Source organism: Diceros bicornis (genome assembly GCF_020826845.1).
Source record: "Diceros bicornis minor isolate mBicDic1 chromosome 30 unlocalized genomic scaffold, mDicBic1.mat.cur SUPER_30_unloc_1, whole genome shotgun sequence".
Classification (NCBI taxonomy): domain Eukaryota; kingdom Metazoa; phylum Chordata; class Mammalia; order Perissodactyla; family Rhinocerotidae; genus Diceros; species Diceros bicornis.
Window position 1 is genome coordinate 1,161,075 of NW_026690899.1, and position 16,564 is coordinate 1,177,638.

Genomic DNA, 16,564 nt, shown 5'->3' on the forward strand with positions numbered 1-16,564 from the left:
CATCCTGCTCTCACAATATCCTCCAAAACTTTGAAAACCGTCATTCTCAGAACTATAGTGGCTGAGACATCCAGCAGCCCAGCAGCCATAATGGGTTTGGAGCTCTCAAAAGACCCATGCCCGCCGAACTCTCACTAGCTGACCTGCCTGGAAGCTCCCTGAAAAAGCCCCATGTTCAGGGCTTGTAGTTACTTGACTCAGAGCTTGCCCAGGGAGGAAAGTCCGTCCCCAGGGCACTTCCTAAAAACAATCAAGGCTAATTGTTTTCTATTGTAGTTGCCTGAGGGAGTGATATCAGCTGAGGCAGGCAAGATGTCAGCCAAATCTTAGAAGAAAAATTGGGAGAATGAGATGTCCACAGGGGCCTTTGAAAAGCTGCAGTGTATTTGCCGGCATCTAGAAGGCCACATGGGCTCAGGGCTGTGACATGCCCGGGAAAGACTTGAGAACATCTTAATCTCTCACCTCTAGTTGAAGGGTTGGCTTAACATCTGAAAACTTGATTATGTAATACACTATATTAATAGAATAAGGGCCAATAACACGCAATCTCAACCACATATACAGAAAATAATTTGACAAAATACAACACCCTTCATGTCAAAAAAAGTAAACACTCAACAAATTAGGAATAGAAGAAAACTTTCTCAACCTATAAACAGCATCGATGAAAAACCCACGTCTAACACCATATTCAATGGTGAAAGACTGAAAATTTCCCCCTAAGACCAGGGACAAGAAAATGATGTCTTCCCTTATCTCATATGTTAATCACAGGTACTAGAGGTTATAAAGAGGGCAATTAGGCAAGAAAAAGGAATAAAAGAAACCCAGATTGGAAGGGAAGAGGTCAAACTATATGTTTTGCAGAGGAGAAGATATTTTATATAGAAAAACCTAAAAAATACACTCCTCCCCACACACAATATGTGAACCGTATCTCAATAGGTGTATAAAAAATTTAAATTGCCCCATGTGCTTAGTGGCTCTACTACTGGAGAACACAGTTAGACTGCTGATATTTGTTGAAAGTCTCCAGAAGAGGAGGAGGAGGAGGATGCTGGAGGTTGGTGGCCCCAAATGATAATGCTTTTCTCATTCCCCAAAAACTTATGGAAGGAGATGGTAGGATTAGCTGACAGGGATGTGGGGCAGAATGGGCACCATGTCAGTGACATCAAGATCAAGGATATGTCACTTGAGCTCAGAGTCATCAGCCACACAGCTCAGCCAATGTTTCCAATCTCCTCAACCTACATCAAGTCGGTGACCAGGCATGAGTGGAATATGTCTCACATCTGGCTGCCCTTGTAGAGCTCGGTGACCTAGAACAAACACGAGGGAGAGTGGGTGAGATGGAGGTCTCCTGGCGATGCAGGGTGCCACTGGAGCCAGTGAAATATCACAGACCTTGGGGCAAGGGAGACCTGTCTTCAAATCCTGGCTCTGCCCCTAACTCACTGTGTGACCATAGGCACAATACTCCCCTTTCTGAGCTTCAGTTTACCCATGTGAGAAATGGGCAAGGCAGCTAGGACATCACCTCTGGACACTGAGAGAAGCCACACATGCAGGGAAAGTGAAGGGGTGAAACAATCACGTAACAGATGTAAGTCAGGCAGAGGAATGACGCTGCCCTCAGGGCAAGGGGAGAAGGGAGAGAGAGACCCCACCTGGTACTGGGTGTCTCTCGGCAGGGCGGTGTACTCTGAGCATGTGGGCTCCAGGTTGCTGAGGTTCCCGACGATGATGCGGAAATGTAGCTGGTGCTCTCTCTGGATGGATAAACTCTGAGCTGCAGAGCCAGGAGCCACGGAGAGGAAGAGCTGAAATGTGGAGACTCTCCGCTCCCAGCACAGAGGGATGGTGGCCCACGGGATCAGGGTGGTGGGTGCAGATGGCGTCACACTGGTGGCTGCCCCATCCTTCTCAGGCCTGGGGAGAGAGGGATGTGGGGACTCTGGAGAGAGGTCCTGAAACCTCTGGGAGTGGGGGCCAGAACTGGAAGGAGGAAATGGGAGGACAGTGGGGAGACAAAGAGGGGTAGTCACAAAAGTGGTCATTAGGGGCAAATGCTCAGGGGAGGGTCTCACCTGAAGGAGACCAGTCTGCAACTCGAGTAGAAGGGACCCAGGCTGCTCCTCTTGAACAATGATCCAGCTGGGGAGGAAGGAGGAGGAGGATGAGCAGGAGGGACAGGAGTTAGAGGAGGGGCTCGGTGGGATTTAATCCACCAGGCTCTGCAGGACCCTCTCAATGGAGTTGAACATGGCTGAGCCATTGCTCCTGTCTGATGAATACCAGAGTGTGGAGATGGGGAAGGTGACTGTGAGGGTCTTCAGGTTGTGCCCCAAAGCTGCAAGACAAGAGGGAGAGCAATGGCCATCTCTGAGAGCTGGCCTGAGACCAGACCAGAGTCCTGCACTCATTATAATCTGTCGTCTTCTCTCATAGTGACACCACCATCCACCCATGTCGTCACGCAAGTCAGAACCAGCATATCTGCTCAGCTCCTCTTCCCTCCCAGTAATACCCATTCACCTTGCACACTGGTCGTCACATATACTCCATCCCTGTCTCAGCTCAGGTCTTGACTTCTTTCACCCAGACCAACACCCCAGCAGGCTCACTGGATGCTCTGTCTAAAGGATGTTCTACATGGACTACTAGAAGAATCTTTCTGAAATGAATACCTCACTAGGGCCACCACTGCTCTAGTACCACCCATGGCTCCCTATGGCCTTCAGTGTTTAGTTCAACCTTCTTGACCTGGCACTCAAGGCTCTACTCAATCTGGCTCCTGCTGACCGTTCAGTATCATTTTATCCATCTACTGCGGTTTAAACTTCATGCTTCACGCAAACCAAATTCGTTTCAATTCTCCCCTTACAGCATGTTGTTTCTGGCCGGAGCCTTTGCTCATGGAATCCACTGTGCCAGGAAAACCTTTCATCCTTTATTTGCCATGGTCCCTCCCATTCATTCTTAAAGACTTCATTCTGGTGAAACTTTCTCTAGCAAGCTCTTCCCCTCCAAATTATGCCAGGTGTCTCTCCCCGAAGCATCCCACATTGTATTATAATGGTGTGTTAATTTCATAAGACTAGGGGCTCTCTGAGGGCTAGCCTTAGACTGAATCGTTGGTAGAATCTTTGTGATCAGCATGATTGCCCTAAAACCAGAATTTCACACCCTGGCTTCCCAGCTCCTGGATCACAACTGGCTGGTGGGGGATTGGGGCCGGAGAACTTCTCTTGGGAAGCAAAAGGGGCCCCCGATACCTGTGGTGGCTTCTGGTAGCACAGGTGATGATCAAGTATGGAGGGACGTGGTGGCTGGCTCAGGAGCTGTGGCCAGGGCTCTCTTCAGGGAGGGGTAGAGTGGGAGGAGCCCCCAAGTTAACCCGGGCTCCAGCAGTGGCTGTCCCATTACCACCATTCACAGATGAAGCATAAATGAGAGTGAGGGGACGGGTGACTGTGTGAGTAGAGGGATGAGCAAGCCTGTGGATGAGAGGGGCCCAAGAGAGAGAGATAGGTGAACAAGAGAGACTGAACTCGGAGGAGAGACAGATGGACAGGCAGAAAACTGGACAGACGGATGGGATACCTGGAAAAGGAGGACGAAGGGCGGCGCTTTAGCAGAATTAAAGTGTAAACCACGTGGGTCAGAATGTGTGGAGAACATGTCTCTGTATAAGGCTTTCTCACCCTGGGCTGGGACTCTCCACCAGAACCCAGGAGGGAGAGAAGGGATGAATTAGGGCCCTTCCAGGTCCTTCCCTCACCAAGGACAGCAGGTGTAGGAGAACATGTGCTCCCCATCCACAAAGGCGGACGGGACCCAGGAGATCAGGGCCAGGAATACTCACTGTTGGTTGTCGGGGCCACGGCTCCATAGGTGAAACCTGTGGAGAGAAGGCAAGACGAGCTGAGCAAGAGTTGGGGTGAACATAAAGGATTAAGGAGAGGGAGGATGTAGGGACCTTTGTGGGAAAAGCAGAGGGGAAAACAGAGGGGAAGAGGGGTGAGTTGTTCAGGGGGGCGGCAACGAGATGGAAGGTGGCTGGACCCAGTGATCACACAGTGATGAGAAGTCTGAACCCAGACCAGGTGGATAGAGAGATGGATCATAGCTCACTTTAGAGCAAAGGAGGTAACACAGAACTCCGACTGGGAGAGACAGCATGGCTGTAGTACAGCCCCTCACCACTGACATAGAGGCTGTCCCCATCCAGGGTGAAGGAGCCCAGGTGGGAGACGCCCTGGGTCTCATGGCTCAACTCCCAGTAGAGTCACTCTCTGTCCAGCCCTGGACCTGCGCGGGTCAGAGTGGAAGGTGCAAATGATGTCCACCCCAGTGGCTGCCCCACCCTTCTCAAGCCTGGGGGAATAAGAAGATGGGGATGTGGACTATTGAGCAGGGGTCCTTCTGGGTGTGGAAGGCGAGAGAGGGCAAGGGAGGAGGCTGAAGGAGATGCTAAAGGGGCTGCTCTGATGCTTGCAGGGGCTCTCCTAGGTGTCTCTCGTGTGAGACAATCCCCTCACAAGTAAGGCCTGACTTCATTTACGATGTGGGGGGGGCATGTGAGTGGCAAAGAGGGGTGAACACACAGACCTGTGCGAGGGGTAACCTGCAGGTCTGCACGGACAGCAGCGAGGAGCACAGTCAGTGCCCTGTGCCATCTGATACATGCAGGCAAGAAAGTACCGTTACGTTCTCTCGGTTCTACACTCCAAGGTCTTTTCTTTCTACTTATTTCTTGCTCCAGAGCCATCAGCGAGGCGTAGGGAACAATCATCTTATTCCTAATCTTATTCCCAGCACCTCCCATCTTGCCTATTAAGTCTTCATTCTTAACCATGAAGTCCATTTTAACCCCCGTGTTTAGACCAAACACTAATTACATAATCCTTCTACTCACATCTCTCCAGAGTCTGCCCACTGGTCTTAGAACAGAGCCCCAAGTCACTCCTGACCTTGTCCAGCCTGTCCCCCTCGCTGGTCTGGCTCACACCTCTCCCCCTGTGTTGACTTGGCTCAGCCATCCCTCTTCTCAGTTCATGGACACACCAGGCTCTCTGGTTCAGGGGTGTCCTCATGCGGGTCCCTCTGCCTGAAACACTTTCTTGAACACACTCCCACACCCTCACTCCAGTCTAACCCTCCAACTAGCTAAATCCAGTCCCAACTCTAGCTCTCAAGCTAAATATCAGTCCTTCTCAAGAGGGCTTCCCTGCCCCCTCAGGTTGAGTCCCCTTGTGCCAAACTCCCACATCACTCTCATCATTAACATTTCAAAATCCAAATTCCCAAATACAATATAAATTCCATGAAGGTGGTACAAGGTCTCTCTGGTTCACCAGGTCCCCATGCATGTGGCCCAGTGCCTGGCTCATGAGATGAGGAACCATCCCGGTTTGTCTAGGACTGCCCTGGTTTGAACACTAAACATCCTGTGTCCTGGAAAACCCCTCTGTCCTGAATAAACGAGGATGGTTGGTCACCATAAATTATACACTCAGAGACTATCTATTGCATGACAAGCACAAATTCCCCTCAAGAACGTCACCAGAAAGCTAGAATGAAAAAGGCACACACACAGAAAATTAGTAGAAGCCAACAACTAAATACAAAATTACTTAACAAGATTCTCTGCAACGTGAATCACCAGACCATTATTTTAGAAAAGTTTCAAGAATCAAAGTTAATTCCCTTTAGAAGGCAAGGTGGTGAGGACAGTCTTTTTGGAGACTAGTGCCCTTCCCTTCAATCTACAGTGTTGCTTAGTATTCCTCCAAATGATTTGAAATGTCATAAAGAAAAAAAAATGCTCAAAATGAATCTGGCTACTGGCAAATTAAATTTTAAATATTTTATTAATACAAAGAAGTTCAAATCATCTTTTTCCCTGAATGCTCCTCTATTTCAAATTTTTGTGGAGGATTTACAGGATTTTAGAAGTCAAATTGAATGGTTCTAAGGAATGTTGCTGAGTATCCCTGCTAGTATTTCATGGGGTGTCTTCTAATACTACATACACACGCAAAACATTTTTGTATTTATAATATGTATAAATCCTGACTTTTGAGTATTATGCAATGCAAGTAAATCTATATTTTCTACTATAATCCACATTTGCAGTGATTTACGTTTGTTTCATATGTTCTTATTTGCATATAACTGTACTTACTGAAATATTTACCACACAGAACCACGCACAGTTTACCATCCTTCACTTGAATATAATCCATAAAACATCAATAATTTTTCTCAAGATACCCTCACTCTCAGTGAGTCCATGTGGTGACAACCTGAGACCAGGATACCCCACTGGCAGGTCTTCTGCACAGCAGAGGCTGCCGGAACATCTTGGTACCAGGTCCACAGGGTACTCACCTGGTCACACAGAAAACCATGGATCAGCGAGAACAGGTGGCCCCTGAGCCTGGTTTCACCTCAAACTTGAGCTCCACAGATGCTTTTCATGTCTGAGGGGGGAAAAATGCGCAAACAATCTTTTGAGGCATTTTATAGGGTGTTGGATGGAAAGGCCACCCCATTCACTCTTCTTTTTTTGTATTTACTGATTTAACTGTAACTGTTGGCTGTGACTGGATTTTCCCGATTCCTATCCAGCCACCTGCTCCCCGAGATGGGAGAAAGCAGCTTCGTACTGCGTGCACTTGAGTCACTAAACTCACTTGGCTGGACAGAGACATTTTGGTGACTCTGGACCCTTTAAACAAGCTTGTCATTTAGGGACCTTGTAAGTGACTCGCTGAATTGTCAGCAATTTCCACCCTTCATTCAGGGCTCGGGAGATTTTCAGGCCCTGAAGCAGGTTCCCCAACTTCTGCACCACTGACATCTGGGGCCTGGCAATTCTGTGTCGGGCTGTCCTGGGCCCTGGAGGACGCTGAGCAGCATTCCTGCCTCCCCCTCTAGACGCCAGGAGCGCCCCCATTTGTAACAACCCAAACACAGCCTGCAGACGCGGATAAGCCCCCTGGGGACAAAATCACATGGAGAACGGTGATGGGGACTCTGAGGAGGGGACGTTGGCGCCCGGAGCCAGGAGGAACAGCAGCCTCGGGTCCCTGAGCGAACAGCCCAGGGGAAACTGACCTGCGGGGAGACAGAGAGACGCTGGGCCCTGACGGGGCTGCCCGCGCCCCAGGCGACTCCCTGGACCCCTACCCGAGCCGGGACCGCCCAGCGCTCACCGGGGCCCGCCCCTGAGGGCAAACGTCCACGAGAATCCCATCCGCGCCTAGAAGACGGAACACACCGCGAAGCCCCAGGCTCCATCCACGGCTCCGCCCGCGCTTCCGCTTCCGGTCTCGGGCGGGCGTTCGGGGAGGTCGGACGTTTGGGGGCTCCGGGTCGAGGCGGCGTGCGGGGCGGGGCGGGGCCGCGCACCCCAACCTTAAGGGAGGTGTCTAGTTTCTAGAGTGAGTGCTAGGGCGGGCAGCGGGTTGGGTCAGCAACAGGGACAGGACCAGGTCTAGGGGCGGGGCTGTGGGTGGGGACAAGGGTGTGGGCGGGGACCGGGTTGTGGGCAGAGCCAGGCCCGAAGGTTGTGGGCGAAGACCAGTTCCAGGGGCGGGAAGAGGCGGGGGTGGGTCTGGAATAAGTCAGGTGGACGTCAAAGGGGGAGGAAATGAGCTCCAGGGGCAGGGCTGGAGGCGGGGCTTTCCTTGGACCCCTAGACTGTACAGGTAGCTGGATGTTGAACAGCTTTTCTTCATTCCTTTCCCCACTTTTACACAGACTCATAGAATGATGTGCCCATATTTAAAATTATAAATTTTTTGTGCCAGTTTGCTTTACTTAATTTCGTTAAAATATTGGATCATATATTCACATTTCTCTACACCTTGCTGTACCAAGCCAGGAGATAAGGATATAACACTATTTTAATTTTAAAAACGGGGGGCAGAGAGGCCACTACGTCCTAGATACACATATAGGAAAACTTCAAAGAGTGGTGCAAAGTCAGTAAAATATTCTCACTCTACCACTGTCTCTCAGTCCTTTTGCACAGAGATAAACATCCTTTTCTCCTCTATCGTTCCAGACATACTGTGCATATGTGAGCCTGTGTATATTTTCAAGCCCAAGAGGGATGTCCCCAAGCAAAACCTGAAGCCCATGAATTGTCTCATGCGTCAGAAGTTACTGGAAAGAGATTTAAATTTTCGGTGGAAGGAGATGAACTGCTGATGAATCCAGAGGAAGACAACAAAGAAACAAGAGAATTTTCCCATATAAAAGGTCAAAGGAAAAGTGAGACAGAAAATGTATTCATAATATCTGACGTAGCACATCTCTGGATAAGATTCATATGCTATAAAATGGTAAACATTTATGTCATGAAACAGTAGACATTGAATTTTGATTTATCCTAATTCATTAAATAGTTATATTGAGCAAGGGGAGTTATGTTTTTCACATATGAAAGAACTCTTCATGCTGATTGTTTCAGAGAAGAAAGAAAGTATAAATAGTCTAAAGCTGAAAAATGAAAATGCTGTATGAGTAGCTAATTTAGAAAGATAGATTTTCAACCAGAAAATTGAAGTTGTTTTTGGAACCAGAGTCAAGATTGGGGAAGGTAGCTTTTCATTATAAGGCTTGAAGTATTATTTGAGAGATGTGCGTATAGACACACACACACGGGAACCTGAATTTGTATTCCAAAGGGATCATCTAACTCTACAAAGAGTTTGTAAAAAGGATTCACTTTACAACAGTAGAACATATTTTGAAAACTACAGACTTCAAGCGTAAAAAAAGCTGTCATCATCCCTGTGGAAAAATGAATGGGGCATCGCTTTCCCACCGACGTGTTGATAAGTATTTTACGTACATTACTCTTGAGTATTTTCACAGCAACCCATAAGGAAGATGGTATTATCTATCTCCATTTGCAAATGAGGAAATTGGTGACAGCATATTGCTAAAATTTTCATGTAAGTTCTCAATAGATATGGTTTTATGTTAAAATTGTTTATTGAATTCTCTTTTCATTAATAAAACGATATGTGCCATTCTTACAAATAAGCAAAGGGTGTGTAAAAACAATTTAGCAAAGAGACAGTTTTATATCCTTTTGATATAATTAAATATAACAATCACTTTATTATTTTTCTGCTCTCTGCCTCACATCTAGGAAGATACTTCCTATCTTAAAGGCTTACTAGAAAACTCAACTAAAAATCAAGAATCAGGGAATACGCATATTATGCCAGGTTCCTGAATACATGAAAAAAAAGCCATTATAACAAATTTTTGTACAAAAATCTTAGATCATTCATGAACTGATAACAACACAAATCATGATTAGGCAAGGCATTTCTGTAGAATGACAAATATTTAAACTTTAGACATTTAGAAAGGTAGTTCATTACAGTAACTAATGTGTATAAGAAAAATTTTTTCAAACTCACTAAGTGCCAGGAAATCGTTTGACAAAATGCACTGCAACATTATTCACAATAGCCAAGAGATGGAAACTACCTAATTGTGCATCTGTGGGTGAAAAGATGAAAAAAATCTGAGGCATCTATACAATGGAATATTATTCAGCCTTAAAAAGGAAGGAAATCCTGTATTCAGAATTGCTTGCCTGGATCATTTCAGTAGCCATGTGCTTTCTTGCTTAGTCCCCTCTGGTCCATTCGCCAACCAGGAACCAGGGTGATCCTTTTACAATGTAAGCTCCACGACCGCTAGTGGAAACCCTAAAAGAGATTTTGGAGGTAGACTGCCTGGGTACCAGCTGTGTGAACTTGGACAATTATATAACCTCTAATATTCCTCATCCATACCATAGGGGTTAATAGTATTGTCTCGATGGCATTGTTGTGAGCATTAAATGAGTGAATACATGTCAGATGCCTAGAATGTGCCTGGCACATTGTAAGGCAACATGAAAAATTTAACTGTAATTATAACTAAATTAAATATTTTGATGGCCTATTAATTAACTTGAACCATATGAAATTTCTAATACTCAACCAATTTGATCCATTATTATTGTTGAATAAATGATAAAACTCAGTCTAGGCAGGCTGTGTAGAGTCAAAAAGGATTGGATAAATGAAAATGTTATTGCAATAAATAAGATGAAATAGATTGCTTTGCAATTTACAAAGCAGTTTCTCATACTTTGTTTCATTTAATCTCTATAGAATGCTTTTCTGGGTATTATTACCACTGTCTCAGAAGGAGTAACTGACTTGCCCCAAACCACACCACATTATATAAAACAATTAGAGTGGAAACATCATTTCGTGTATAAATACCATATGATATTTTGTTTTCCCTTCATAATATCATCCGTCCTCTCAAGAAAGTAATGAAATAATGCTGATTCCTAGGAACTTAGTCTTAAGGAGACATACTCTCAGATGATCAACACTATGTCTTTGAAACAGGGGTGTTGTGAGAAGAAACTTGAGACCCATGATTTCTGGGTGTTCAAGTCCATGCTTAGAGTTCTGGGAAACAGTAAAAAAAGGGGAATAGTCCAGAATGAAAAAAGTCTGACGTATATGTAACTTTATTGATCACCTCAAAATTCTCTTTTTGTTTATGGTCTGTGACACCCTACTAGAATATAAATGATCTTAGGGTAGATCACTGCTATCGTGCAGCAAGTGGCAGGCGCTGAGTAAATATTTATTAAAGACATGAAAGTGGCCTTGAATACATCTGCTCTTTACTCACCAGAGAACAGCCCCATAGCAGGCAAATGGCATCATTAACAAAATTTTAAAAATCATATCCTTATTAGCTCGTAACCATGGATACAAGGCTCCAATTTATTTCATACTTTCTAAGTACTTAAGCATTCTGGTGTATTAGGGAGTGTTTCCACAGCCTTGCTGTAACATAAAGCAAGACTTTTTGGCCCATTGATTGCTGTTTCTAGCAGGGCCCATCTCTATACTTACCTCTAAACAATTAACTATAGATTTGTTATCCCAATGAACAGTGATTTGGTATGGAACCTGTTTTATCAGTGTCATGCGAAAGTATACATTTGATATGTCTTTAAGGGGTGATATGAATAATAATGTTGCTGCAGAAGAAGACAAGTGAAAATTCTCTCTAGTCTTTGTCAAGTGCATCTGGGTGAAGGGTATCTTGGAGTCACTGGATTTTAGAACTTAAAAAGACTCATCCAACTCTTCATGTTACAGGTGAAGAAAATGAGGTCTAAAGAGGTTGAGAGATTTGACCAAGACTAATTCCTGGGACTAGAGAGAGATCCTCTGATTCTCAGCTGGCCACATTGCATAACATCTCCAGCTCCAAACAGCCAAGAGAAGCAAGTATGTTGATTTCCAGCTTGAAATGTTTCCCCTTCACGTTTTTACTTTCTCTCTCTTAGATGCCTGCTCTGCCCTGACAAGGAATTTATCTGATGTTTACGCTACACTTAAGAAGAGGACAATGCTCCTGGCAAACACTATTGAGATTCAGTGTGATATTGGAGAACCGAGTCATGAAAAAATGAGAATCAACAGAATAAGAGGTAAATAATATTAGAGAAGAAGAGAAAATCTATTATTTTAGTGGGACATAACTTATAAAGTTTAGAACTGGTAAATAAGTGCAGTAATGTGAAAGGAAGCTAGATTCCTATATGAAACATCAAAAATACTGTTATATGAGTAAGAATTAGTTTAAACATGTAAGTAATTATTCCATTCCTAAGAGCAATGAATTATTTAAGATGAGTAGTTAAAATAATTGGAACTACATATTAGTTATATGAGGAAGATTATAAAGAGATACAAAGCATGTAAAAGCTCAGATTAAATGGAGAGATATACTATACTTGTGACTGAAAACAGTGTTTCAAAGATAGTTTTCCAAATATTATTCAGATTCCATATACTTCAAATCAACCTTTAAAATGATGCAGTGTTTGTTTTATAGACTAAAAGATATCCATTTGTAAAATAAAACACTGGACCATAAACTAACATTATTCACAAGTAAATCATTCCAAATGGATGATAGAGCTAAAATTAAAAGTAAAATCCCCACGTATAACAGTGGTGGATGAGAATATAGAAGAATATCCATAATCTTAAAATTAGTGAAGATATTCTTAATATATATGCTTAAAGATGTCTGGTTGAAAAGAGGAAGGAGGAAAAGTAAAATGGAACGTGATATGGTGTCTGATTTTCTTTCAGAGACTTAATCTAAAGAAGAATATTCTAGTCTATGATATTGGATAAAGAAATAGAAATCTGTGATAATTATACAAATAATGAGAGGACATATTTAAATCGTAGCATAATATATCAGTTAGCTTCTGCTGTGTAACAAATCACCCTAAAATTTGGTGACTTCAGATAAGAATAGTTTATTTTTTCTCAAGATTCTGTGGGTTAACTGGGAAGTTATTTTGATCTTGACCTATTGGTGGCTCAGCTGGGATTGGATGGTCTAGGACAGTTTTACTTACACATCTGATTGTTGACTTGAAGCTACTAGGGTGATGGAGATGTGGAGTCTGTCTAGACTCATTCACATATTGATGGCCTCAGCCTTCCCAAGGGCAGCCAGAGAAGGACAAGTAACAACAATGAACAAGTGTTTTTCAAGCCTTTGCTCATGTCATTTGGTAATATCCCATTGGCCAAAGCAAGTTACAATGCCAAGTCTACCCAGAGTCAACGTGGGATGCTATGACCAAACAGACAGAGAGAAAGGACTGATGTGTGGCCATTTTTACAATCTCTCACACATAATTTTAGAGGAAAATTAATATGAACGTTTGTGTATTTGTTCATTTGAATGTCCAAGGAAAATTGTACAAAGTCAAAAGAAACATAAAGCAAAAAATTAAGTAGAGATGTAAGGTAAGTTTAGTTGGTACTGAAATTGGGTCTGGAAAAATATAGTAGTTTATTTTTCAAGTTTATGCAAGTTCTTGTGACCTATGAAAATAACTTACATTTCGATTATTTTCTCCCTGAGTGTGTTTTATTCCTTAACACTTTTGATGTGTTTCTCCCCGGCCCTAGGAAACTAACTTAGCACTTGGGAGCAAAGATGCAGCCTAATAGCCACACACTGGAGGCCAAGATGGAGAAGACCTCCACGGCCACAATGACCTTGCCCTTGGTGCTGTGTTAGATGGGCAGGAAGGTGACCCAGACACTGCAGAACACCAGCATGCTGAGCGTAAGGAACTTGGCTTCATTAAAGGTGTCAAGCAGGTTCCGGGCCAGGAAAGCCACAGTGAAGCTGCCCAGGGCCAAGGAGCCCAGGTATCCCAGGACACAGTAGAAGGTAGTGACTGACCCCTTGTTGCACATGATGATGATGTGGCGGTGTTCAGAGTTTGCATCTGTGTAAATGAAGGGAGGAGAGGTTCCAGCCAGATGCCACAGAGACTCAGCTGGATAAAGGAGCAGATGTGAATGATGAAGTTAGGTGCCCCTGACACCAACCACTGCCACATCCTTCTCCCTGGTGCAGTGACCTTGAAGGCCACAACCACAGTAATAGTTTTGGCCAAGACAGTGGAAACAGCCACAGTAAAAACAACTCTAAATGTGATTTGTTGAATAATGTAGGTGGCTGTGTTGGGTCAGCCGATGAAGAGTAAGGAGCAGAGGAAGCAGAGGGTGAGGGAGAAGAGTAGGATGTAGCTGAGAGTCCAATTCTTGCTTACAGGAGTGTCTCAGTGCTTCACAAAGACCCCAGGGACCACTGTTATGACAACAGAGCAACAAGGAGCGGTGCAAGCCAGAGTCTTCCCTAAAGAATCTTCAAATGCCAGAAATGTCACAAGTTTCAGCAGGCTGCGATTTCTCTCATTGTTTGCATACTGGCTTCCTGGACGTCCTATACATTGATCTCTATTTGAAAAGGAAAGGAAAGTCTTGGTGTTTCAGTCAGCCACTCTTCCATATTCCCAAGACAAAAAACAAAAGTCTCATTGGCATTATAGGGCCCACAGCCCACACCTTATTTGGTTGTGAGACACAATGTTGCAGAGACTTACGTTAATAATATTCACATTAAACAGTCCCGTCCTATGTCAGAATGCTTTTAGCTTCAAGTAAGTGATAATCCACCTCCAAAAGTTCCAAGTTTGGGTCCTGTGTTAGTTGGAAGTGTCCATAAACTTGAGGGTTTAGGGGCGAATATTTTAGGTGGTGGGGACTTTGCAACACACCAGTGAGGTACTGGGAAAGAAGGCAGGGAAAGGAAGGCAGGGCATCAGGGACATCAAGTGCTGTACCACTGTGCTCACCTAGATCTCAATCGCTCTGGGGAGCACTGTGAGGCAAGAAGAACACATGGAAACACGTCATCTCAGCTGAGGATGAGGCAGCAGCAACACATATTAGGCATGCCCATCAGCCATCATTCAAGGGCTTTGCCCAGAGCTATGAATTTGTATTTGGCAAACTTTTCCTGTAATGTGACAGAGAACAAATATTTTAGGCTTTGTGGGCCATAAGATCTCTGCCACAACTACTCAACTCTGACCTCGGAGCATGAAGCAGCCATTCTTGTTGTTGAAAGTGGGTATTCTTTTCTCGTTCCTATTTCTACAAATAATATTAGAACAATGCAATTACTGTAATTACAGCTTTTCTTTTTGAATCACTTTTCTATATAAATCTTGTTTCTCGATTTTTCTAACTCAATTTTTGTTTCATAAAAAATGTAGTAAAATTCTTAACCTTCAAAGTAAATTCCTTCGGTAAAGTGGTTTGAATTGCGTTAAAGCTAAAAATTATTTAGACAAGGATACAGACTTTTGTAATATTCAGACATTCCATTTGGGAAATTTAATGGCGCTAAATTTATTCATTTTCTTTTGCATTTCTCAAACACATTTTTAGCCAAAATTAAAACTATACTTCGCATAGCATACAGTAACTACCTACTCAGTACACTTCCTCCATTATGCGTAGGTATTAGAACACCAATTTTGAGTGAACTAAGCCAATTGTGACAGATCTAAGCTAATTTTTGCCAGAGTGTGTTCCACCTCACTTGTGGGTTATGCGCCATGGACATAAATCAATGACAATCTGATTGTATGGTCTCTTTCTTGCACTAAATAAAATGTGCATCAAATAGGATGCTATAGCTGACTCTTCCTCTTTCTTTCCCATGTGGATGTTGTGCAGTGACAGACAATTGTAAAAATAAAATCCCACACACTAAGCATATTGAAGCAAAAGTTATATACAGCCCGAGTCTTTATTATCAAAATGTTGATAGAAAAAAAAAACCTTTGCATTTGTCTATTTCTGAAATTCTTGTAACATAAATAACACACGTCATGATTTAAAGCCACTATGAGTTTCTCTATCACTTTCAGTTGAACACATTCTAACTAATATACTTTGTGCATTACATTTTTGTGTTTTTGAGAGTGAGAAATGAGACTTTCATACTGCATTATCAAACACTTTACTATTGATATGTAGGAAAATCCTTATTATTGATACATTATTTTCATCTTTTATTTATTTGGTTAATTATTTATTCATTTATTTATTTATGTTTTGATTGAGGAGGATTAACCTTGAGCTAACATCTGTGCCAGTCTTCCCCATTTTGCATGCGAGTGGCCACCACAGCGTGGCTGATATGTGGTGTATGTCTATGCCTGGGATTTGAACCCATGGACCCGGGCCACCAAAGTGGAGCATGCTGAATTTTAACCACTACACCACTGGGCCAGCCTGCTACATTATTTTAGATCCCACTAATTGATTAGATATTTTTGCATTCTAATTTAAAATATTTTTTGCATTATGTAAGTAAACGTTGAAGCAGATTCCACTGGTGGCTTATTCATGACCCATCTATCCCCTTTCTACCAGCAGCTCAGTTGTGCTTTGACATTCAACTTCTTGCATGAGGCCCTGTGATTGAGGGGAGGCTGACAGCTCTAAATCAATTATAATTGGCCTCACTTGGAGGATGTGTTTTTGAGTTACTCTTACAAAGTCAGGGGGAGTAGATGCCCACTCTTTTTCATCTTTCTGTTCTCTTACTATGGTATAATACTTTAAACAGCTCAGCCTTTGAGACCACAAGGAGCCCAGCCTGAACAGAAAGCTGGGAACCCAAGATGATAGAACAAAATATGAGAATATCATCTGTGCTTGATTATAGTTTTGAGCTGCTGAATTCTCTAATCCTCGAGTCATTTTATTTCTGGCCTTTTTTTTTTTAATTGTTTCACTTTTTTTTTTTGAAAAGTGATATTTATGACAACATTCATTATGTAAATAACAAATAGAATGACACATATTTCCCTCTCCATCTTTATAATGCAACACTGTGCTTTTATATTTTCTGGCACAAAGAATCATCATAGTAAATTACTCTGGTCTTTTTTATGGGATATAATAAATATTTTTTAAAAGACACATTTAGTTTGTTTTCTTTTTAATTTATAGCCAGATGCATTCTAACAACAAACATAATTTGTAAACATGCTCTCTCTACCAGACCACTATTTATTTCTGTAATATGTTATTTCATGCATTATTTTACTGGA

General features: G+C 43.2%; 1 long non-coding RNA gene across 1 annotated transcript; it reads right to left on the bottom strand.

Annotated features, from left to right (window-relative positions):
* Positions 1-2,099: 2,099 nt before the first annotated feature.
* LOC131402086 (uncharacterized) lies at positions 2,100-6,414 on the bottom strand. The gene is made up of 4 exons (XR_009218257.1): positions 6,400-6,414; positions 3,872-3,907; positions 2,235-2,356; positions 2,100-2,160 (listed from the first exon to the last, which is right to left on the bottom strand). It is a non-coding gene; the product is annotated as an uncharacterized LOC131402086 (long non-coding RNA).
* Between the last annotated feature and the right edge of the window lie 10,150 nt (positions 6,415-16,564).